This window comes from Cervus canadensis, chromosome 16 (assembly GCF_019320065.1).
Source record: "Cervus canadensis isolate Bull #8, Minnesota chromosome 16, ASM1932006v1, whole genome shotgun sequence".
NCBI classification, from domain to species: domain Eukaryota; kingdom Metazoa; phylum Chordata; class Mammalia; order Artiodactyla; family Cervidae; genus Cervus; species Cervus canadensis.
The window spans coordinates 23,418,084-23,441,662 of record NC_057401.1 but is presented as its reverse complement, the minus strand read 5'-3'; the positions used below and the strand labels follow the sequence as shown (position 1 = coordinate 23,441,662).

At 42.7% G+C, this 23,579-nt stretch overlaps 1 long non-coding RNA gene across 2 annotated transcripts; it reads left to right on the top strand.

Moving 5' to 3' along the window:
* Window positions 1-442: 442 nt before the first annotated feature.
* On the top strand, window positions 443-23,033 carry LOC122454445. Of its 2 annotated transcripts, XR_006273410.1 has the most exons (4): window positions 443-586; window positions 3,111-3,271; window positions 8,085-8,735; window positions 21,876-23,033. It is a non-coding gene; the product is annotated as an uncharacterized LOC122454445 (long non-coding RNA). The 2 variants fall into 2 exon arrangements; XR_006273409.1 differs by lacking the exon at window positions 21,876-23,033 and having other exon boundaries at window positions 8,085-10,943.
* The last annotated feature ends 546 nt before the right edge of the window (window positions 23,034-23,579 follow it).

The following is a 23,579-nucleotide window of genomic DNA, read 5'->3' as shown; positions in this document are numbered from 1 at the left end:
GAGTTACCCTTTTGTAAGGAATATTTGCATTTATGAAGGACCTCTTCATTGTAAGGGTGTCTCCCTGTCTCCTTGTAATACAAAGAGAAGGATGATTCTGAATCATAATGGAGAAAGTACCTGCTTAAATCTGTATAACAAACTATACTCTGCTGACCTTATTTTTCCAGGTGACCTCCCAGGACTGGCCTCCTCCCACATCTTTCTTTCTTTTGTCTTTAACTGAAGATCCAATTTAAGCTGGAGTTCTAAGCCACCTTGGAGAGTTATTGCTCTTTCACTGGGTACTCCCGTATGTACATGATGTATGCAAGTTATTAAATTTCTGTTTGTTTCTTCTCTTATTTGTTAATCTGTCTTTTCTTACAAGGCAGGCGGAGAAGGGGATGACAGAGGATGAGATGGTTGGATGGCATCACCAACTCAATGGGCATGAGTTTGAGTAAACTCCAGGAGTTGGTAATGGACAGGGAGGCCTGGTGTGCTGCATGCAGTCCATGGGGTCGCAAAGAATCGGACACAACTGAGCGACTGAACTGAACTGAACTGAACAAGGGTCTCAGCCAAGAACTTAGAAGGATAGAAGGTAAAACTTCGATACATGAACTTTGTGGTGGGTTGGGGGGCATAATTCAATCCATAACAGTTGTCCATAGGGTTTACAGCAACTTTAAATGACTTCTATGAACATATAGGTAATTGGAATAGCTCACTGAACATCCAGAACCTCTCATTTTGATTTTATTATGCATCACATTATTCTTCCAGACATCTTTTTCTGGTATTGGATGTCCATCTCTACCTCTCTGACAACAGGGCCCTTCAGTCACAGAGATTCTGACCGGGGTTGTTGACTTCCAGATATCTTATCCAGTGAACGTCAATCTAATCTGCAGCCTCATTCAGCCCTATAGTTTTTGATTCTTAAACAGCAGCATGCATTAAAAAGTTCTCTTTTTCCTGATTTTAATTTGAGTTGGGTTTCTGTCATTTGTGTCCCCAACTTCTGACTAGTCCTGACTAGGGATAGAGGGCATTTGTTTGTGAGAATTTTGTTCTAGTTACCTAGGAGCAGGAAAAAAAATTAGAAATGTCATTCAATTGAGATTTGAGGTGAGTTTAATAAAACAGCAACCAGCCTATCTTTATCACTAGCGGATGGGTGTACCCCCTGAAGGAACTGACAGGGCCAAGGAGGGACACAGGGCCCCTGTTTAGTGACCCCTGCAGTCAGTCACGGTGCATCTCAACACTGACCTTTACAAAAATATCAAGTACAGCATCACTGTTCACATTTGGCATTCACAGGATCACTTAGGTATCAGGCAAGGATTAATCCTCAACCCCCAGGCTGGCTTGTTTCCCCACTCTCCTTGTTCTTGATGAGATGGGTGGGTTGCAGCCAGAGGCTCGGGAGAAAACTGTGGCTTTGTCAACCCTCTAATAAAATGCCTTGAATTTGTTGCCTTGGAGGCTGCAGACAGCTACTCTGCTAAATTATTCACACTGACTTTTACTGGATATCTTCCTCCCATTTCAATTACTTGGGATTTTTAATAGAAAATTGGCTGTGGGAATTTGACCACTCCAACTGCCTGGTAATAATCTGACCTGAATAGTAAACTCAGCATGGATTGATTTGGGGACAAGCCAGAGCATTCTCAAAAGAATTTATGAAGATCTGCCCTACACTACAGAGAAAGCTAGGAGTCTGTTTATACAAAATGAGGATATTTATTGGTGAGAATCTTGTGCTATTTACATAGTAACAGAAAAAATTAGAAGTGTCACCTTTCATCAAGATTGGAGGTCAGTTTTCTAAACTAGCAGTAAGCCTTTTCATAAATGCTTTACCATCGTCTAGTCAGACTGTGAAACTGCTTTTGAACATCTGGATTATAATATAAAGAAAGTTTGATGTCCACACACAAGCCATATACATAATGGTTGAAAGCTTGGCTGGGTACTTATTCTGTGCTAGGTACTGTGCTCTGTTTAAGTTCAGTAGCTCTTTTAATCTGGACAATAATACTGTGAGATAATGGCAGTGTTATCCCCATTTTGCAATTTAGAAAATTGAGCCTCTAGGAGATTATGTGATGAGGTGAATTTACATATTAATAGCTTCTAAGTGGTGGTTTGATTTCAGAGCCTGGTTCTTCATAATAAGCTGAAATACTTTACAATTAGGCCATGTTTGTAGCAGACAAAAATAAGTATTAAATTCTATAATTAATTTGCTTTTTTACTTCATGTGTGTGTGCGTGTGTGTGTGTGTGTGTGTGTGTGTAAGTCCCTTTAGTCATGTCTGACTCTTTGCGACCCCATGGACTGTAGACTGCCAGGTTTCTCTGTTCATGGGACTCTCCAAGCAAGAACACTGGAGTATGTTGCCATGCTCTCCTCCAGAGGATCTTCCCAAACCAGGGATCGAACCTGTGTCTCTTACATCTCCTGTATTGTCATCAGTTCAGTTCAGTTCAGTTGCTCAGTCGTATCCGACTCTTTGCAACCCCATGAATTGCAGCACGCCAGGCCTCCCTGTCCATCACAAACTCCCGGAGTTTACTCAAACTCATGCCCATCGAGTCGGTGATGCCATCCAGCCATCTCATCCTCTGTCATCCCCTTCTCCTCCTGCCCCCAATCCCTCCCAGCATCAGGGTCTTTTCCAAAGAGTCAACTCTTCGCATGAGGTGGCCAAAGTATTGGAGTTTCAGCTTCAGCATCAGTCCTTCCAATGAACACCCAGGACTGATCTCCTTCAGGATGGACTGGTTGGCTCTTCTTGCAGTCCAAGGGACTCTCAAGAGTCTTCTCCAACACCACAGTTCAAAAGCATCAATTTTTCAGCACTCAGCTTTCTTCACAGTCCCACTCTCACGTCCATACATGACCACTGGAAAAACCATAGCCTTGACTAGCTGGACCTTTGTTGGCAAAGTAATGTCTCTGCTTTTTAACATGCTATCTAGGTTGGTCATAACTTTCCTTCCAAGCAGCAAGCGTCTTTTAATTTCATGGCTGCAATCACCATCTGCAGTGATTTTGTGCCCCAGAAAATAAAGTCTGACACTGTTTCCACTGTCTCCCCATCTATTTCCCATGAGGTAACGGGACAGATAGCGCAGAAGCGCGCCGGCTGCGACAGACGGCGCAGAATCGTGGCCGTGAGGAGCTACCACTCGCCCAAGGTCAGGGGTAGCGACCGAGAGCGCCAGGCTGCGACAGCGCAGGAGCGGCGGCCTAGAGGAATTTCCCCACGTGCGAGGTAAGGGGCGGTGGCCTAAAGGACCTTCCCCACGCCGGAGGTCAGGGGCGGCTGCCAAGAGGAACTACCTAGGGAGTTCCTCTTTCAGTGTCCTATCATTTTGCCTTTTCATACTCTTCATGGGGTTCTCAAGGCAAGAATACTGAAGTGGTTTGCCATTTCCTTCTCCAGTGGACCACATTCTGTCAGACCTCTCCACCATGACCCATCTGTCTTGGGTGGCCCCACACGGCATGGCTTAGTTTCATTGAGTTAGGCAAGGCTGTGGTCCGTGTGATCAGATTGGCTAGTTTTCTGTGATTATGGTTTCAGTGTGTGTTCCCTCTGATGCCCTCTCGCAACACCTACCGTCTTACTTGCATTTCTCTTACCTTGGACGTGGGGTATCTCTTCACGGCTGCTCCAGCAAAGCACAACCGCTGCTCCTTACCTCGGAAGAGGTCGCGCCTCATGACCTTGAACGTGGAGTAGCTCCTCTCGGTCCTTCTGCGCCGCGCAGCTGCTGCTCCTTGGTCGTGAGGTTGCTCCTCTCTGCCGCCGCCCCTTACCTCGGAAGTGGGGTAGCTGCTCTCTGCCGCCGCCCCTTACCTCGGAAGTGGGGTAGCTCCTCTCTGCCGCCGCCCCTTACCTCGGAAGTGGGGTAGCGCCTCTCGGCAGCCGCCCAAGACCTGAGACGTCGGGTAGCTCCTCTCAGCCAGAAGCGCGGCGGCTGCAACAGACCGCACAGAAGCGCGGTGGCACGCTGCTGCTGCTGCTGCTGCTAAGTCGCTTCAGTCGGTGTCCGACTCTGCGACTCCATAGACGGCAGCCCACCAGGCTCCGCTGTCCCTGGGATTCTCCAGGCAAGAACACTGGAGTGGGTTGCCATTTCCTTCTCCAGTGCATGAAAGTGAAAAGTGAAAGTGAAGTCACTCAGCCGCGTCCGACTCTTTCCGACCCCATGAACGGCAGCCTACCAGGCTCCTCTGTCCATGGGATTTTCCAGGCAAGAGTACTGGAGTGGGTTGCCATTGCCTTCTCCAGCTGCGTGCTACTTAGCGTCAATTAAATACCACACTCTGCAGAAGCTACATAAAATAATATACTTTGAATGGTCCTAACAGTACTCGATGTTGAGTTCTCCCAGTATTCAAGTGATCTCCTAAATTCTCTCTACTGTGTGACTTTTCATCATGGGCGATTTAGAGAGACTTGGGCTCCAGTGGATTATCATTAGCAAGGCATTGTCTCCTGAGTACTTAACTTTCACTCTTACTGTGATCAAATGTGATCTGTTTTCTGTTAGGATACAGAAGTGAGAAAACAAGAATTCCACCCTACATATCACGTGTTCTGGAGCACCTGAAGCAATCCAGAGGCTCACAAGTTATCTTATTTTAGTGCTTCCAGAACATTTTGGGGGCTTCCCAGGTGGCTCAGTGATAAAAGAATCTGCCTAACTATGCAGGAGATGAAGATGTCGATTCAATCCCTGGGTCAGGAAGATCCCCTGGAGAAGAAAATGGCAATCCACTCCAGTATTACTGCCTGGAAAATCCCCTGGGTAGAGGAGTCTGGTGGGCTATTGTCCATGGGGTCCCAGAGAGTCGGACACAACTGAGCAACTGAGCAAGAGCATGCAGGTTATTTTGGAAGAAAATTTCCAGTCAAGAACTCAGTGCCACTGTTTCAAAGTTGCACTACACATTTATGATAGTGTGGCAAAAGATTCATCGAAATGTGAGCTTCTTAGGCTGTCCAATTTCCTGTTTAATGGGAACAAAAACTGTCAACAGGGAGACTTTAAACCTTACGTAATAATGGAAACTAAAAATCCAGAGCAGACAGGTCATAAGCAGTAGAAAAATTCCACTTAAACCTGACCCCCAGCAGTTTCCATATCCAGGGTGAATGGAGGAAAAAATAGCTGTCAACATTGGGCTCCCTCACCGCCCCCAGGACAGGTGGCTTTGCAAAGTCTCTTGCAAGCCAAGTCAGTACAGATTGATTCCTGATAGTCATGTGAAAGCCTATCAGTTTTCCCTCTGAGGCTAGGGTGCCAGAAACTTGTATGTTTGATCAAAACAGCCCAAATTGTATGTTATAATGAATATGTATTTTTGAGCACCTGACTTCCTTTGGAGCTACATCTCATTCAATCTGAGGCCATGATATTTGTTGAAGAGTTCCCCATCCTGTATTCCTAGGGGTGTGTATATATGTATTAGTTATCTATTGCTATATAACGAACAACCCAACTTAATAGATTAAAACAAAAAACAGTATCTCATAGCTTCTAAGCATTAGGAATTTGAGTGTAGCCTATCTTTGCCTCAAGATCTCTCACAAGACCAAGATAATTTGTTAGTCATTGTTAAAATCATCGTAAGGCTCAATTAAAGGGAGATCTGCTTCTAAACTCACCCACAAGGTGGTTAGCAGGGGTTGAGTCCTTGCTGCTCTTGACAGAGCCATCAATTTCTTGCCAACTAGTCCTCTTCATAGGGCAGTTCACAATATGGCAAGATAAGTGAAATGGATGTAACATAATTTCATAAGTGACATCCTATTACTTTTACTTAATTCTATCCATTAGAAGTGAGTCCAGAGACTTCCCCTGTGGTCCAGAGGGTAAGAATCCACCTTGCAATGTAGGGACACAGGTTCAATCCCTGATTGGGGAACTAAGATCCCATAAGTGGCAGGGCAACTAAGCTTGGGTGGGTGCCACAACTACTGAGCCTGATTGGCACAACGAAAGGTCCCCCATGCCCCAAAACGTTAAGCAGTCAGATAAATAAGTAAATATTAAAAAAAAAAAAAGTGAGTCCAGAGCGTATGCTCAAGAAGGAGAGAATACATAAAGTCAGGAAAACCAGGAGATAGGAACCAGTGGAGGCCGCCCTAGTGGTTGTGTACCACAGGGCTGTGCTGACAATTCTGGGAAATCATGTGACATGTTCTGTTTCTCTGGCCTCAATGATTGGTTCATCAATGGATACCTGATCCAAGTCAGGCCAATGAGACTAACCCTGGAATTCTGGCCAGAACTTTTGGGAAAGAGACCTTCTTTCTCCACTAGTGTTGTTTCTAAGAAATCAGCCTGGACCTTCAATGGCTATCTCTGTCACCATCTTGGGAAAGTATCTTGAAAATGAAGCCAAAACAGAGGGAAAAAAAAAAAAAAAACAACCCAGAAGATAAAAGTGAGATATTCTTGGTGTCATTGTTTGAATACCTTGATCCAGATGCATTTAAAGACAATTTTATCCTTAGATTTTCCATTATATGACCCAATAAAAACCTTCTTTTATTTATTTGTTTGGGCGAGATCTTAGTTGTGGCATGCAGGATCTATTAATTGAAGCACGGGGATGGGGTGGTAGGGGGAATCTTTTAGGTGCAGCATGGCATGTGGGATGTAGTTCCCTGATCAGGGACAGAATCTGGGCCTCCTGCATTGGGAGTGAGAATCTTAGCTGCTGGACCACTAGGGAAGTCCCGAAAATCTCTTTTTGCTTAAGCCACTTCGAATTGAGTTTCTGTCACTCGCTCCATATAGTATGAAAAGATACTCTAATTGTTTTTAAAAATTTCTGTCTGGTAAAAAAGAATCAGCAAGATCTTAGAGCTGGGCAGGGATGACAGACCAAGTCACTTTTTATATTTGTGGTAAACTATTTACTCAGTACCTTAAATTTATTGGGCCTCAACCAATGAGAGAATTTTCACTCATTTGTCTTAAGTCCTTGTCAGCACAACAGCAGATTGAGTAGTTTCCTGTTGCCCTTCAGATGCTCAGCTGACTCCTTGTGTCTGACTGAACTTGGGTTTGAGAGGTAGCGCTACTGCAAGTCAGTTTTTCTCAACCAGGGTGATTTGGCAAGGCTGGAGACGTTTTTAGTTGTCACAACTGAAACGGCAGATTGCTGCTGTCATCTAATGGGTAGGGGTCAGGAATGCTGCTAAGCTTTTTACAATGTGCAGGACTGCCGCCTCCCTACAACCCCAACAAAGAATTATCTTACCTAAAATCTCTGTGGTGCTGAGGTTGAGAAATCCTTCTCTAAACCATCTACGGGTAACTTAGCAAATTACACTGAAAGATTGCGTTAGCTTGATCCTGGTTAAATAATACTGCAAGAAGGTTCAAGCTCGAAGATGTCAAAATGCGCTCACTCGGAGGAGAGTCTGTCTTTGCCCTGCCTCCCATGGTGGACCCTAAAGCTTGAAAAGTAATACAGCAGAGAGTGGATTCTTAATGTTTCTTTTAAAACTGTTTAAAAAGATTCCTTAGGCATATATTTACATCCTCTGTATTTTCCTAATAGAAAGATTTCCATTTCAGGGTGATCTGAAATACTGAGTGAGGAAAGAAAATTTTTTTTGATCGCTGATGGGATCTGGTGCCACATCCTGCTTACAGGCTCAAATTGACACCAAGATCCTGATTTTAAAGACTAAGGGCTTTTTCTCCTAGCTGGAATATGGGTCAATTAGTATTTTAATCTATGACACTAGGATTTGAATGGAAAAACCAGGACTAAGAACATAATCCTATTCTTTGTAATAGTAAAAAATTTAGCTTTTGTATGATCAGATGATATTTAGCTTCTCTGCTTCCTTCCCTTCCCAGGGATGTGTTTTAAGCCCCATATAGGATGGCCATGAATAGAGACATGTTCTTTCATTTGCTTACTCATTGATTCAATAAATGTTTGCCTGTTTCCCATAGTGCCTAGCACACAGTGAATAGTCAATACCCTTTACATTGTGCTTTGTTATAAGGGATTCTTCAATTGCTAATAACATGTTCTCCTGCTCCCTCTTGCAGGCTGGAGGGTTAACAGCTGTTTTCCAAGGCTCCAGACCTTCCTTGCGCAGTGGTGGCCAGTTGTACCAAGCATCAGAGGTCACATGAGAGAACCAATGGGTCTAGAATCCAGCTAAAGCCCTCCTCCCCAAACTGTGTGCCTGACCCAGAGCTGTGTTCACCAAAGACACTGCCCATTAGCCAAGCCATGCTCCCCATGGAGCTACATTCCTCCAAGAGGAATGGAATGCCCTTGACTTCAACAGAGTTTAGTGGCCATCATGAGGACTCCCAGCTAAGTTGCCCTCAGGATGTCTAACAGAGACTTTTCCACCTGCATGCAGATGTCCCTGAGCCCCTGGAGCTCAAGCCTAATTGTAGGTTTCCATTATCTACACCTACAGTCTGGATTCACAGGCAGTGTAATTTTCAACTCAGCAGGATCTTATTAAATCTTACTACCTGGCCATAAAAATACAGCAGGTGCTTATTAGGCCCTGATGTATACTGAAATACAAATTACATGGACACTTTGCTAAGAGCATGCACCTGTGTTTTTGACTTGACGTCCATGTTGCCTTTGGTTTTACTGCAGGTTAATCATTTGGAAAATAGAGTTAACACGTTGTGATTCCCCTCCTGCAGTTAATTGCTACCTAAGGTCCCAAGAAGGTGAGTGAGAAGAAACTACCCTGAATCAAAAGGTGAGGTCTGGGAATTCCCTGGTGGTCCAGTGATTAAGACTCTGTGCTTCTATCACAAGGGGGTACAGTTTCGATCCCTGGTTAGGGGAACTAAGATCCCACATGCCAGGCTGAGCAGCTTAAAAAAAAAAAGTGATGTCATCCATATTGACTCAGATCTAAGAAAGGCACTTGAGGACATTATTGAGCCAACTATTTATTATATTTGACTCCTTAGGAAAACTAAGAAGGGTTTTCCTTCTTAGTGAATGATACCACCAACCACCCCAGTCCTCAAGCTGGAAACCTGGATATCATCCTTGTCCCTCATTTCTCTCTCCCCTACAAACTTGAAGACTAACCAAATTCTGTCAACTCCACCTCTTTAACAAATCTTTTACCAACTTTGCCTCTTCACCTCAAGACCTCACTGCCTTAGTCTAGTGGTCACCATCTGTTGGCTGGTCTTTTACAGTGAAGTGTAGCCCTGCTTCCAATCCCTTCTCTGGGCAGCTGCCCCAAAGACTGTGAAACTATAAATCTGATCACGCTGTTCCCCAGCCCATGCTGTTCCTTTCTGCTGATGTTCTTTTCTTCACACGTGTGCTTCTGATGAACATCTAGCTCTTCAGCTTTATGAATCATCTCATGTGAAGGTTTTTCTTGAGAACATCTTCTGCTTTCACTTTTCTAGGAGTGGCCACTCTTACCTTTGCCCCATGCTGTATCCTGAAGACACTTCTTCAGCCCACCTGTGTCCTCCACACTGGAAACTTTTTCAAGGCCAGGATGCCTTCAGCCTATAGTGTCCTAATGGCCACTGGGCAGAGCAGTTGCTTACTAAATGCCTGTGGTTTACAAGAATGCTGTTTTGTACTTTGCTGTTCCCAAAGCACTTTGAAAACATTGCTTCACCTGAGACACTTATTTTTCTGAGACTTGCATCCTGGCTTTTGAGAAAGTCCCTCAATATCTTTGGACCTAATGCCCTTATGTATCAGGATATAGTCATACTTATTTGTGAATTAAAGTTCATGTTCTACTTCCTGTCTTGAAGCTGTCTCTAAAAAAGTGAGAGAAAAAATGACCCTTTACATTGTGTTGTACGTAACTGCACAATAACAAGTGCAAGTGCTTGTGACAAAACTGAAAACCATCAACCAAATTCAATTTTCAGTTTCCACTTTTCCAATCACTCAGATTCAGGTATTATCTGTGTAGAATATATATCATTGTACTTTTTTGAATGAATTTGTATACTAAATTATACAGTTTAATAAGGCCAAAGGACCAATGAATTTTTTGTCACTGTATTAGTCTTTCACATAGATAAAGTCACCTATAATGTGATTATTATAACCACTGTCCCCATGGTGCTCCATTTACCTTTAGTGAGTCTCCTTCTTGCTGAAGCCAGGAGATAATTTGATTAGAACACTGATGAAATGCTTATTGTATGTTTTCCACAGTAACTATAGTGATTTGTGTTATCCAAATTATATACGGTTTGATTCTCTCTGAAAGAGTTTGTGAACATCTAACCCCTGTATTATATTAGGACTAAAATACTAGTCCAAATTACTGAAAGAGAAGACTAGAAACTAGGAGGATAGAAAGGCAAGATCACTCTCAGTTGAGAGATCAATCCATCCTTGTATTATGGGGGAAAAATAGACTTTCCTTTAAGACCAAGTAAGAAATAACACAAGTCAACTTTCCATGTTAAACACCTTAAAATACTTCATTTGATCCTTTAGAGAGCCCCCATGAGGTTAGCATTTATAATCATATTTTATAAAGGAAGAAACTTAAGCACACACACACACAAAGCAGAGTCAAAGGAGAGGCAGCAAAAACATTGAATTCAGAGAACTGGTTTCTGATTCCACTCAGTCAACCCCTCTGTAAATTAGGCAGTGTCAGATGATAGCATCATCAGATCTTACCTGGACAGATGCATGATTTGCCAAATCTGGTCCAGCTCTACTGTGCTTTAAGATCCCCAATCCCTGTTCTATGAACATGGCTGGGAGAACTGATGTGATAGTCTGGATTAGCTCTCCCTCTGAAGTTAAACATTCCCAGACTGCTTACACAAGATGGATTTGAGTTCTGGAGAAATGTGTAGTATGTGTCTGGGCTGTGGGGGGGAGGCAGGTAGCGGGTGGGAAGGGAGACAGTTTGGGAAACCATACATCCTCACTGTTTTTCTTAGAGTTTCTTCTCATTTTGAAAGTTGACCTACCATTTCTTTGTGTCCTTAGTCACTCAGCCTTGTCCGACTCTCTGTGACCTCATGGACTGTAGACCGACAAGCTTTTGTGCGTGGGGTTCTCCAGGCAAGAATGCTGGAGTGGGTTGCCATTCCCTTCTCTAGGGGGTCTTCCCAATTTAGGGATCGAAACTAAGTCTCCCATGTCTTCTGCATTGCAGGCAGATTCTTTACTATCTGAGCCACCAGGGAAGCCTATCATTTCTTTAGTCAGTAAAAAATAGTTCTCTGAGGATCCATGGACTCTGCTGGAAGCAAAGTGCCACCTCTGATTGACCATCCTTGAATGCAGAACTTCATGGCCTTTTGAAAGACATACCAGTCAAGATCTGGTGCAGGAAGCAGGGCTCAGACTGCAAATCTATTGCTTCACAGTCACTGGTGAGCACTTTTTCCAGGCACCCAGAAGAGTACAGTTTCCCAAGCCTCTCTTCATGGGACTTGGAGTTCACTGGAAAATTCCACCACCTACAGAGGCAAAAATGAATTTTAGAATTCTATAGTAATTCAAAGCAAAACAAAACAGCCCATCTCCCTGAGGGTATGTGAATTTAGCTTCTGATGAAAATAAGGCCATTTCAGTGACATCATATAGCCATGTTTATCTTTTCCTACCATCTCTGATTGGAGCCAGCTCAGTACTTGTCCCTGGCCAAAACTAACAGCTGGACATCTTTTGCAGCATTGAGAAGCCACACTTTTATTTAGTGCTGAGAAATCTCTCTAAGGAATGTTTCACAGAACTGTGCTCAATGGTCTCCTCTTCTCTAGGGAAACAAATCCAGGATGGTTTTAAGGGTAATCAGTTATCACAGAGTCAAAGTTCATATCATTAAATCAGGTTATTGTTTCCGTGGATTTTTCACTAAGTATGTGCTTAAAAGGACTCAGATAAAGCACTCTGACCAATTCCTTTTTCACTTCTCTCTCTCTGCCAAAAAAATAAAAGCTAAATATTATAATCCACATGCTTGAATCTATTCTCTTCTACACAAGGCTATTATTAATGTAACTTTTATTGAGCCCCTACTGTATTTAAGGCTCAATTTTGGATGTCATGCTAAATGGAAAGGTGAGAAAGACTATCCTTCTCCTCTCTAGAAGATATTGGGACGATATCACCACATATAAAATATCTGAACAAACCTTGTGATAATCATCACTAGTTGAAGAAACCGATAGGAGTCAGAGGAACAATCAGAGAAGAGAGATTTGAACTGGACTTAAAAATGTATAGGACTTCAGAGGGACAGGATATATATAAACTTACTGCTGATCCAGGTTTCCTGGTGGCTCAGCGGTAAAAGAATCTGCCTGCAATGCAGGAGACACAGGTTCCATCATCCATGGGAAGATGCCCTGGAGAAGGAAATGGGAACCCATTCTTGCCTGGGAAATCCCATGGACAGAGGAGACTGGTGGGCTACAGTCCATGGGGCTGCAGAAGAATTGGACCTGACTTAGCAACTAAGCAACAGCAACAATAGCTGATTCACATCGTCCCATGGCAGAAACTAACACAACATTGTAAAGCAATTATACTCCAATTTTTAAAATTTTTTAAAAATGTGCAGGACCTTCCTGAGTAGCTGTGACATCAGCAAAGTTGTACATGATTGATTACACTGTGCAACACTTGGGGAAACAGTCACATTCACCGTAGCTATTCATTGTCAATGAATGTTGTGGCCTATAAGTTTTGCACAATAAATGTTGTGGCCTATAGCTGCCACTGAACAGGGCCAGCGCAGATACACTGAACATATTAACAGAGACCAGGAAACATCTCACCTCTACCTGCTCTCCTATGGCACAGAGTGGAGTTAACCAGAGATTCCAAGAAGGCTGGCATGTTCTTGCTCTGGTCTCTACAAAGGTTGAGGGCAGCTCAGAGTGGAGAAGGAAATGGCAACCCACTCCAGTATTCTTGCCTAGAGAATCCCATGGACAGAGGGGCCTGATGGACTGCTGTCCATGGGGTCGTACAGAGTTGGACATGACTGAAGCAGCTTAGCATGCCTTAATGCATTGGAGATGGAACTGGCAACCCAATCCAGTATTCTTGCCTGGAGAATCCCAGGGACAGAGGAGCCTGGTGGGGTGCTGTCTCTGGGGTCGCACGGAGTCAGACACGACTGACACGACTTAGCAGCAGCGGCAGCAGAGTACTCTTGGGAAGATGCTGGTCACTGATCCAACAGGTCCCTGGTCCCTGGAGCACATTCCTCTTGTAGAGTCCTGCATTTAAACAGACAAAAACCCCCTCTCTCTTTCTACCTCCTGGTCTATGTTTCTTGTAGCTCGGCTTCCCAGAGATGTGCAGAGGCCAGAGTAGTGGATCCAGCCAAAACATGTCCTTGGCACAGATGCCAAGATAGAGTCTTGAAGAGCAAAGGAAGTTTAGCAGATAATTGGCTTCCTCTGAAGGAATCCAGAGGGTTATGAATACAGCAAGCTGTTGGCACCAGTGGGGGATGGAAACTGGGTCTTGCAAACTGAATCCCAGCTTGTCTGTGTATCTTGGTGGCCTGGAGGCAGTCAAACCTGGCACCTGTGGAGGGTGAACAAGAGATGGGCGCAGGATGCCATGGGTGCTCCCTTCCGGTGGTGTGGCCTTTCCCAGGAGCCCAGCCAAAGCACAGAGAAGGGGGCTGAGTCACACAGGGAGCTGACCACCAGAGGGGCTGCTTCAGGCCAAGGAGGAATAAGGAGATTTATCCTGGTTTCTTTAAAAAGAAAATACACAAGTTCTTTCTATTTAGCCAAGCCTCAGGCAGATAAGAAGTATCCTTTCCAAATTCAGGGCGGTGTCTTTCTGACTGAGGAATCACTTGGTTTCCTAGCTAAAGAAGCTATAAACTTCAGGCCTGGTGAACAAGAATCTGGGGAAATTTTGGAAATTTGCAAAATTTAATGCATGCACCATGTGTGTCCTTTGCCCTAGATAAGTAAAGTCTTGCCTCTAGTTGCAAACTGAAGGACTGGGAAGCTTGCGTTTTGTATACCAAGCAGGGGTGGTGGCTTTCAGAAGACGTAAATGAAATTCAAGACATTCACTCACTTCCCCAAACATATTTAGATCCTGAAGCTGAGGCCCTGTGATACTTCAGATACTAAATAGTTCAGTGACTTCAGTGGTTACTGAATGTCTACCTCAGCTAGTTGCGTGATAAATTGTTGCAAGACCCTTTATATCTCTGAGCTTCCGTTTCTGCATTTTCTAAAGGGTAAAATGGACTGATTGAATGCAATTGGAACTGAGAGCTCATCCGGTTTTGTCTGGGTTGAACACAGGGCCCCCACTAGAGCTCCAGGAACCAGTGACAGCATCTGCTTTTATTCTGCTGAGGTTTAATGGTTGAGAACCTAGGCTCTGATGCAAGACCTTCCTGTTTGAAACCAAATTCTGACACTCATTTGATGTATGACTTGGCAAGTTACTTCATATCTCTAGGCCTCAATTTTCCCATCTAAAAAGGAATATAATAATAAGATATTCCTCACAGGTATTATAATCACTTTAAGCACTTAGAATCTCACCTGCATGGTAGAAAGATTCAACAAATGTTGGCATGGTATGCATTTTACATTTTAAAGGTGATCCTGTGGAAGGCCTGCCTTCTTAATAGCTGACAGCTTCCCTGGGGCTTGAACATAAATTTTCTACATGTCTTGGGATAGTAAGCTACATTCTTTTAGAGTAAAAAGATATTTACCAAGTCTTTACTTGGTACAAAGGTGCAGAGAAAAGGTAAATACTTTGCCTTCATGCAGCCATTAATGGGAGATAGGCATTTTATCATTGGTTTACTTGTCAGTAATCGTACAAAGTACTATGAACAAAGGAAGAAGTTGTTAGTCTTTGGAATCCTTTTCACTTTGCTTTCATGGCAGAATCTCATTTTGATCCTGACAACAGTACTGTGCAAAGCAGGGAATGTTTAGGAGAGTGGTTTTCAATACTCAGTGGCTTGAGACAGTCTTTGGAGGCCCTTAGAAGCCAAGAGAGGTAAAATGAAAGTAAGGGTCTCCCTGCCCTTCCTCCAAGTACACATGTACACACTTCTTCCAGTCAGTACATGTCTATTCTAACTATTTGAACTTCCTCAGGAGGTTGTCATTAAATCAGGGTTCTGCTGGGTGTAGAGGGTGGTATTCTCAGGTGGCACAGTGGTGAAGAATCTGCCTGCCAATACAGCAGACACAAAAGATACAGGTTTGATCCCTGGGTTGGGAAAATCCCTTGGGGTAGGAAATCGTAACCCACTCCTATATTCTTGCCTGGAAAATTCCATGGACAGAGGAACCTGGCGGGTTACAGTCCATGGGGCCGCAAAGAGTCAGACATGACTGAGCACAGCCACAGCAATGGAGGAAGAAATCCGGGATCTGTCTCCTTCCTGCAAGTTAGGACTTCTGAGGATGGCCTTGGCATAGAACCAGGGCTCAGGAAGGGGAGGCAGAGCCTCGGGGCTCTTTACCGAGAAGATATTTGCTTCCCTCTGGGTTTTATTTACTTATTTTTTTTAAGATTGAAGCTTGTAAACAATTTAGTTTGCAGTTCCAGAGGATAAAGCCATTTCTGAGCACCTACTTCACTCAGAAACTTCACTCAGAAACTTCACTCAGAATTACACATGTAAAAACTTTCTAACACTGGGATGAGAATCGGGACTCAAACTCTAGACTGGAATAAAACGCACTGCAATTCTGAAAGATAGATAATATATATTAACCCATTTTACAAATACACTCTGTTTAGGAATATTAAAAAATAATTATTGACCTGATTCATAAAATAAGCATTTTTAAAATATTGCTTATCAGTGTATTCATTTCAGTGTACTGGCAACTTGCTAATTATATGTAGTTTAGAAATTAAAATTTTTGCTACAAATAGCATCACAAGCTATTCAACTTTAAATTTTACAATTTTAGAGCAGCCAGAACATAATTTCATAGTGATGAATTTCTGAATTTTTGTGTCCAGATTATCATTTTCTTCCTTATTGACAGTCATAGTGTTTTTGAGAGTCTCAGAAAACATTTGGGTTGATTTGGACCATTTGGTGGAGAGTATTCTCCAAGTGGGAAGTAGGGCTTATCATAATCAGAAGGCTTAATTATTTTCATTAACATAATAATGGATAAGACTTTTACATCCATCATCTCAGAAGTCTTGGCACTAGAATCTAAAATAGACACTGTAGTCCTGCAGAGGCTCCTTAATTTAAACAAGACACAGAAGCCTTCATGGTATAAGTAGATGAGATCTCCAGGCATGGGCACAGGGGGTCCCTGCTCCTTTCTGAATGTCCACCTGGCCTGAGAGATTCTAACATTTCCAGTCTATCTGTCACTTCCCTGTGGGCCTGGAAGACATGCTGTCCCCCATCCATCCAGCCCAGCAAAGACAAAACCTAGCATTTTGTTTTCCCTCTTGTTTTTTAATAGACTTCATTTTGAAAATACTGGCATCTGTTCAATGTGAAAAGGGAAAATTTCAGAAAATAAATACAGATGATAAAAAAACACAAAAGCTACAAAGTCTCTAAAGCACCTGCTTCGGTTCCCAAGCCTCCCGGTAAAATCAGTGCTCTGGTCTTCTGCCCCCGACATGGAGAACGGGCACCACAGCCCCAGCCCTTTTCCCGGTATTCTCTTTTCTTGCTGTTGCCTTATTTTATGTTACTGAAATGACCTCATCACACTGGGCTCAGAAGGTCATCAACTGCAACATCTATTTCAGGAATGGAAAATATCCACCATTGATTGATGGGGGTGGCATATGCAGTGGATGCTGTGTGCTCAGCCTGGATCTCCTTTCAGGAAGAGGCGCTACTGGGACCATTAGATGCTGAAGCACTGGGCGAGTGAATCCTTATGGGAATTACTCTCTACCAATGAGAGCCACAAAAACAAGACCATGAGCTGACTGTGGCTCAGATCATGAAGTCCTTATTGCAAAAGTCAGACTAAAATTGAAGAAAGTAGGGAAAACCATTAGATCATTCAAGTATGACCTAAATCAAATCCCTTGATTATACAGTGGAAGTGACAAATAGATTCAAGGGATTCGATATGATAGGCAGAGTGTCTAAAGAACTATGGACAGAGGTTTGTAACAGTGTATAGGAGGCAGTGATCAAAACCTTCCCCAAGAAAAAAAAATGCAAAAAGGCAAAATGGTTGTCTGAGGAGGTCTTACAAATAGCTGAGAAAAGAAGAGAGGTGAAAGGCAAAGGAGAAAAGGAAAGATATATCCATGTGAATGCAGAGTTCCAAAGAATAGCAAGGAGACATAAGAAAGCCTTCCAAAGTGAGCAATGCAAAGAAATAGAGGGAAAAAATAGAATGGGAAAGACTAGAGATCTCTTCAAGAAAATTAGAGATACCAAGGGAATGCAAAGATGGGCACAATAAAGGACAGAAATAGTATGGACCTAACAGAAGCAGAAGATATTAAAAAGAGGTGGCAAGAATATACAGAAGAACTATACAAAAAAGATCTTCATGACCCAGATAACCATGATGGTGTAATCACTCACCTAGAGCCAGACATCCTGGAATGTAAAGTCAAGTGGGCCTTAGGAAGCCTTACTACGAACAAAGCTAGGGGAGGTGAAGGAATTCCAGCTGAACTGTTATAAATCCTAAAAGATGATGCTGTGAAAGTGCTGCACTCAATATGCCAGCAAATTTGGAAAACAGCAGTGTCCACAGGACTGGAAAACATCAGTTTTCATTCCAATCCCCAAAAAGGGCAATGCCAAAAAATGTTCAAACTACCACACAATTGCGTGCATTTCACATGCTAGCAAAGTAATGCTCAATATTCCCCAAGCTAGGCTTCAACAGTACATGAACTGGGAACTTCCTGATGTACAAGTTGGATTTAGAAAAGGCCGAAAACCAGAAATAAAATTGCTAACATCTGCTGGATCACAGCAAAAGCAAAGAATTCCAGAAAAACATCTATGTCTCCTTCACTGACTACTCTAAAACCTTTGACTGTGTGGATCACAACAAACTGTGGAAAATTCTCAGATGATAATACCAGACCACCTTACCTGCTTCCCAAGAAGCCTATATGCAGATCAAGAAGCAACTGAGAACTGGACATGGAACAACAGACTGGTTCAAAATTGGAAAAGGAGTATGTCAAGGCTGTGTGTTGTCACCCTGCTTATTTAACTTATATGTAGAGTACATCATGTGAAATGCCAGGCTGGAAGAAGCACAAGCTGGAATCAAGATTGGTGGGAGAAATACCAATAACTTCAGGTATGCTGATGACACCACCCTTACGGCAGAAAGCGAAGAGGAACTAAAGAGCCTCTTGATGAAGGTGAAAGAGGAGAGTGGAAAAGCTGGCTTAAGACTCAACACTCAGAAAACGAAGATCATGGCATCTGGTCCCATTACTTCATGGCAAACAGATGAGGAAACAGTGGAAACAGTGAAAGACTTTTTTTTCTTAGGCTCTAATATCACTGCAGATGGCAACTGCAACGTTGCTTGCTCCTTGGAAGAAAAGTTATGACAAACCTAGACAGTGTATTAAAAAGTAGAAACATTACTTTTCCAACAAAAGTCCAAATTGTCAAAGCTATGGTTTTTCCAGTAGTCATGTATAGATGTGAGAGCTGAACCATAAAGAAGGCTGAGCACCGAGAATTGATGCTTTTGAACTGTGGTGTTGGAGAAGACTCTTGAGAGTCCCTTGGACAGCAAGGAGATCAAACCAGTCAATCCTAAAGGAAATAAACCCTGAATTTTCATTGAAAGAACTGATGCTAAAGCTGAAGCTCCAATACTTTGGCCATCTGATGTGAAAAACCTGCTGCTTCTCCCCTTGCTCTGTCCTGCTTCCTCATCTGTTACAGATGGGTTTCCAGTAGTTCCCTCCACAGTTAGCTGCCCACATGCAGACCATCTGACCTGTGGCAGACAAGACTGACTTTGTGGGTTTAAGATCACAGCCCCATGCTCAGAAGGGCCTCACACTGGCTTAGTGCTCTCCTGTAGTCATCTTGAAACTCAACAATTTTTGAATACTGGCCCCTACATTTTCATGCACTGGGCCCTGCAAATTATGTATCCTGTCTCTGTGACAGTGTTCAAGGGAAAATCTGTCTGGAGCAGTTGTGTTGAGAGGGAATCTGCAGTGTCCCTGGGCTCCGTGGGAGTGAACTCTATGATGGATGGGCTGTGTCACTGTGGGTCTCAGGAGAGGTGGGGGCTGTGTTGGCACTAACTGCTTTCTGCACCTGATTTACTGAGCAAATCCTAGCCAAGCGAGGGGCTTAGCTAAGCGTTTTCGTCCTCTCTGACCTCTCACTTATTTCTCTTCTCTGGTCCAAGGCAAGCCTGTCTTTAGGCTTTCTAGGTCTTCTAGCTTTTGATCACGGCTCAGTCTGGGGCACGCTCTTCTCCCCAGCCTTTTTTACCAGCAGACACACTCACACACGGGCCTGCACTAGGATGTGTGTTTCTAAGTCTGCCCACTTCAACTTTACACTTTCACAACAGAACCCTACCTCACCTGTTGAAGAATTGGACACATGACATTTTGATGAGATCTTCTTAGACTCTGGGACTTTTCAGCTTGGGGAACTGAAATTAATTTCAGCAATTAAACTTTCAGTGAAAAAAGCCCAGAGTAATGTGTGAGACAGAAGCATCAGGTCATCTCTCGTTTTCTTTTCTAGGAGCACTTTGACAAAACGACCAGATAAATATGTCCCTTGTTCATATCTCAAGGCCCTACCTTTCCCCATCTCTACTCTGCTTCTCATCCCAAACCTGCCTCCCTTCCCAACCACAATCCCTACTCTTGGGGTTGCATTAAAAATAAAGACACAAAAATTAGAACAACAGCTTATTACTACTACGTGAAGTGTCCATCTAAATAGACAACACATCTAATTTTAAACTGGCAAAATAATGTGTGTATATATATATGTATAATTTAAAATTATATATAATTATACAATTTAAAGTCTAGGACATCCCTGGTGGTACAGCGGATAAGAATCTGCCTGCCAATCCAGGGACCTGGGTTTGATCCCTGGTCCAGGAAGATTCCACATGCTGTGAGCAAGTAAGCCTGTGAACCATAACTACTGAGCTTGTGCTCTAGAGCCCACAAGCTGCAACTAATGAGCCCCTGTGCTGCAATTACTGGGCCCACATGCTGCAACTACTGAAGTTCATGTGCCTGGAGCCTGTGCTCCGCAACGAGAGAAGCCTATGCACTGCAACAAAGAGTAGCCCCGGCTCACTACAACTAGAGAAAGCCCCCAAGCAGCTACAAAGACCCAGAGCGATCAAAAATAAATTAATTAATTTAAAAATTAACCCATAATTATATAATTAAAATGATATAATCACATGAGAGAATACCTGACATATATAATAAGCATGTATACATATTTGTATGCATTATATATGATACATAATATATTTACATATAATAACTCAGTTAACCCTCACAACATATTGGTATCAATAAACTGGTACAAAGAGGTTAAACAGGCACTTCCCTGATGACTTAGTGGTAAAGAATCTGTCTGCCGATGCAGGAGACACAGGTTTGATCCCTGATCCTGGGAGGTCCCACATCCCTTGGAACAACTAAGCCTGAGTGCCACGACTACTGAGTCTGTGCTCTAGAGCCCCAGATCCGCAACGAGAAGGCACCACAATGAGAAACCCATGTGCTGCAACTGGAGAGTAGTCCCTACTCTCTGCAACTAGAGAACAGCCTGAGCAGCAATGAAGACCCAGAACAGCCAAAAATAAATAAATAAACAAAAATGCACTTGATTAAACCTACTCATTGACAGATGCAAATAGAATTCATTGTGGAGCAGCTGACATGTGGCAATTAATAAAGTCACTTTGTCCAATCTGGAAAAGACCAAGAAATGAGCAGAACATCTGTGAAGAAGAAATACCATAGGAATGCCTACATGTTTGAGGACTGAGAAAAGAATTTTGAGACTTTTGAGCCTGAAAACAAACTACAAAGTCACAACTATCAGAGAGGAATCTCTTCATGATAATTTTCTTATGAGTTGATCATAAATAAAGCTTTCTTTTTTTTCTTTTTGGCCACATCATGTGGCAAGCGGGACCTTAGTTCCCTGACCAATGATTGAACCCATGCCCCCTGCATTGAGAGCATGGAGTCTTAACCACTGGACCACCAGGGAAATCCTTGAATAAAGTGCTGATACCAGAACTCACTTTAATCAAATGTTTCTTGGGTTCAGAAGAGTGGATTCAGATTCCTTATTGAAAGAAGTTTGCTTATAAATTTAGATTTTGCTGTTTGATACCAGCAATGAGGAATGGAGTGGGGTGGGGTGAGATGGGCTAGATTCAGGAATAAGGGTAGATGAAAGCTTTAGTACAAACAGTACATAATAGACAACAGGTTTCAATGAAAATGATAAATGAAGAGATATGCAGGGGTAGAATAACGGTCAGGATAGTTGACATTACCTAGTCATCTCTCAAAAAAAGTGAAACTGTGTCAAAACAGCCTTGTGGAAGCACTGTCCTTTGGCTCTGGTCCTCTAATTACAGAATTATGTGGGGGTATTGTGTAAAGTGCCTAGCATGGTCCCTGGCCCTCTGGCAGGTCTCCACATTCTACATAAACCTTTTCATTTTTTTGGCTGCTCTGGGTCTTCTATTCTGTCACTCAGGCTTAGTTGCCCTGCGGCATGCAGGATCTTAGTTCCCCTACCAGGGAAAAAACCCATGTTCGAGGCATTGGAAGGCAGATTCTTAACCACTGGACCACCAGGAAAGTCCCTACATAACTTTTTAACATCTTCTATTCTACAGCTATCTGCAGAGCCAACCCAACTCAGAGGTGAGAGGCCTGTTCTGATTGGCCTGCTGCTTTACCTTCATCTGACAGGCAATCCTGGACTGCTCTCCAGTTTCTGCAAGACTTCTTCCAGTTTTCAAACTGATGGATTGGAGAGACAAACTGATTTTTTTCCTATTTCACAAACTCTGACAAAACTGGCTTTATGATTCTTACACTTGATGTGATTGTCCATTCGTCAGCAAGACAGGCTCTCTTTACAATTTTTGACATTCAGTACCTATTGATATTCTAACTTTACATGAAGCTTTCTTGAGGAATGGCTGCTGGATAGATAGTATGTTTACTTGAGTGACTTAAAAATATCCCTGCCAGGGTGTATTTTCAGATGAAGTCAATGGTGCTGTCTGAAAGGCTTATGGTTTTTGCAAAAACATAGTCATTCCTTCCAGCCACCCAGCGCATTGGTATAGGAAGGTTTAAAAATAAAAAGCCTTGGTATTGGGATCAGACAATCTGAGTTTGTATTATTTTTCTGACATACCAATAAGTTTTATAAGCTTACAGAACCACTCTTGAAGCCTCAGTTTTCATGTCTAAAGATGGATATGATTTTACTCCTCATATTTAATGACACATAGGACAGGAATAGCAGTATATGAAATCTTAAAAGTGTGGTGAATAATTTTCCTTTTAGGAGGAAAGCTGCATCTGTAAGACTGACTCTTGGGGTAAAAATTATTGATCAATGACTAGCACTGACAGCTAAAATTTATATGTACTTACTGATGTTCTAGATGAATCACTTCATTCATCTAAATGACAGTCTTGCAGAATAGGTATTTTTATTGCCCACCTTTATAGATCAGAAAAATAGAGGTGTAGAGAGAGTCAGACTTGCCTAAGGTCACCCAGAGAGGATGGTGGGAGCTGGGATTTGAACCCTGGCCTCATCTCTTGACAATCCTTCTCTTTCTTTTCTTTTCTTTTTTTTTTTACATTTTGAATATTTAATTGCTCATGCTTTTAAAAAATTATGTAGAATATTGGCTTTATTCTTTATGTTGTGCAATATATCCTTGTAGTTTATTTTACACATAATAGTTTGTGCCTCTTAATCCCCTACCCCTTTATTGTCCCCTCACCACTGGTAACCACTAATTTGTTCTTTATATCTGTGAATCTGTTCCTTTTTTTTTTCCGTTATAATCACTAGTTTGTTGCATTTTTAAGATTTCACATGATAAATGACATGATACAATATTTGCCTTTCTCTGTCTGACTTATTTTACTTAGCATAATACCTACCCTGGTGGCTCAGGTGGTAAGGAGTCTGCATACAGTGCAGGAGACCCGGGTTCTACCCCTGGGTCGGGAAGATCCCCTGGGGAAGGAAATGGCAACTTACTCCAGTATTCTTGCCTGGAGAACTCCATGGACGGAGGGCTACTGTCCATGGGGTTGCAAAGAGTTGGACATGACTGAGCAACTTTCACTTCACTTCACTCATCTCTTGAAGGCCTGAAGTGTGGCCTCTCCTCCCCACCTGGAATCAGCTATCAGAGCAAGAAATCTGCCCAGACATAAGGTCTGTTCTTCAAATATCTTTTTACCTTTTATTTATTTTTGTAAGACTCATTTTAAACAATATCTCAATAGAGGGGAATATAATATGGAGAAAAATCATGTTTACATCTTGGAAAATCTAATCGGAAAGT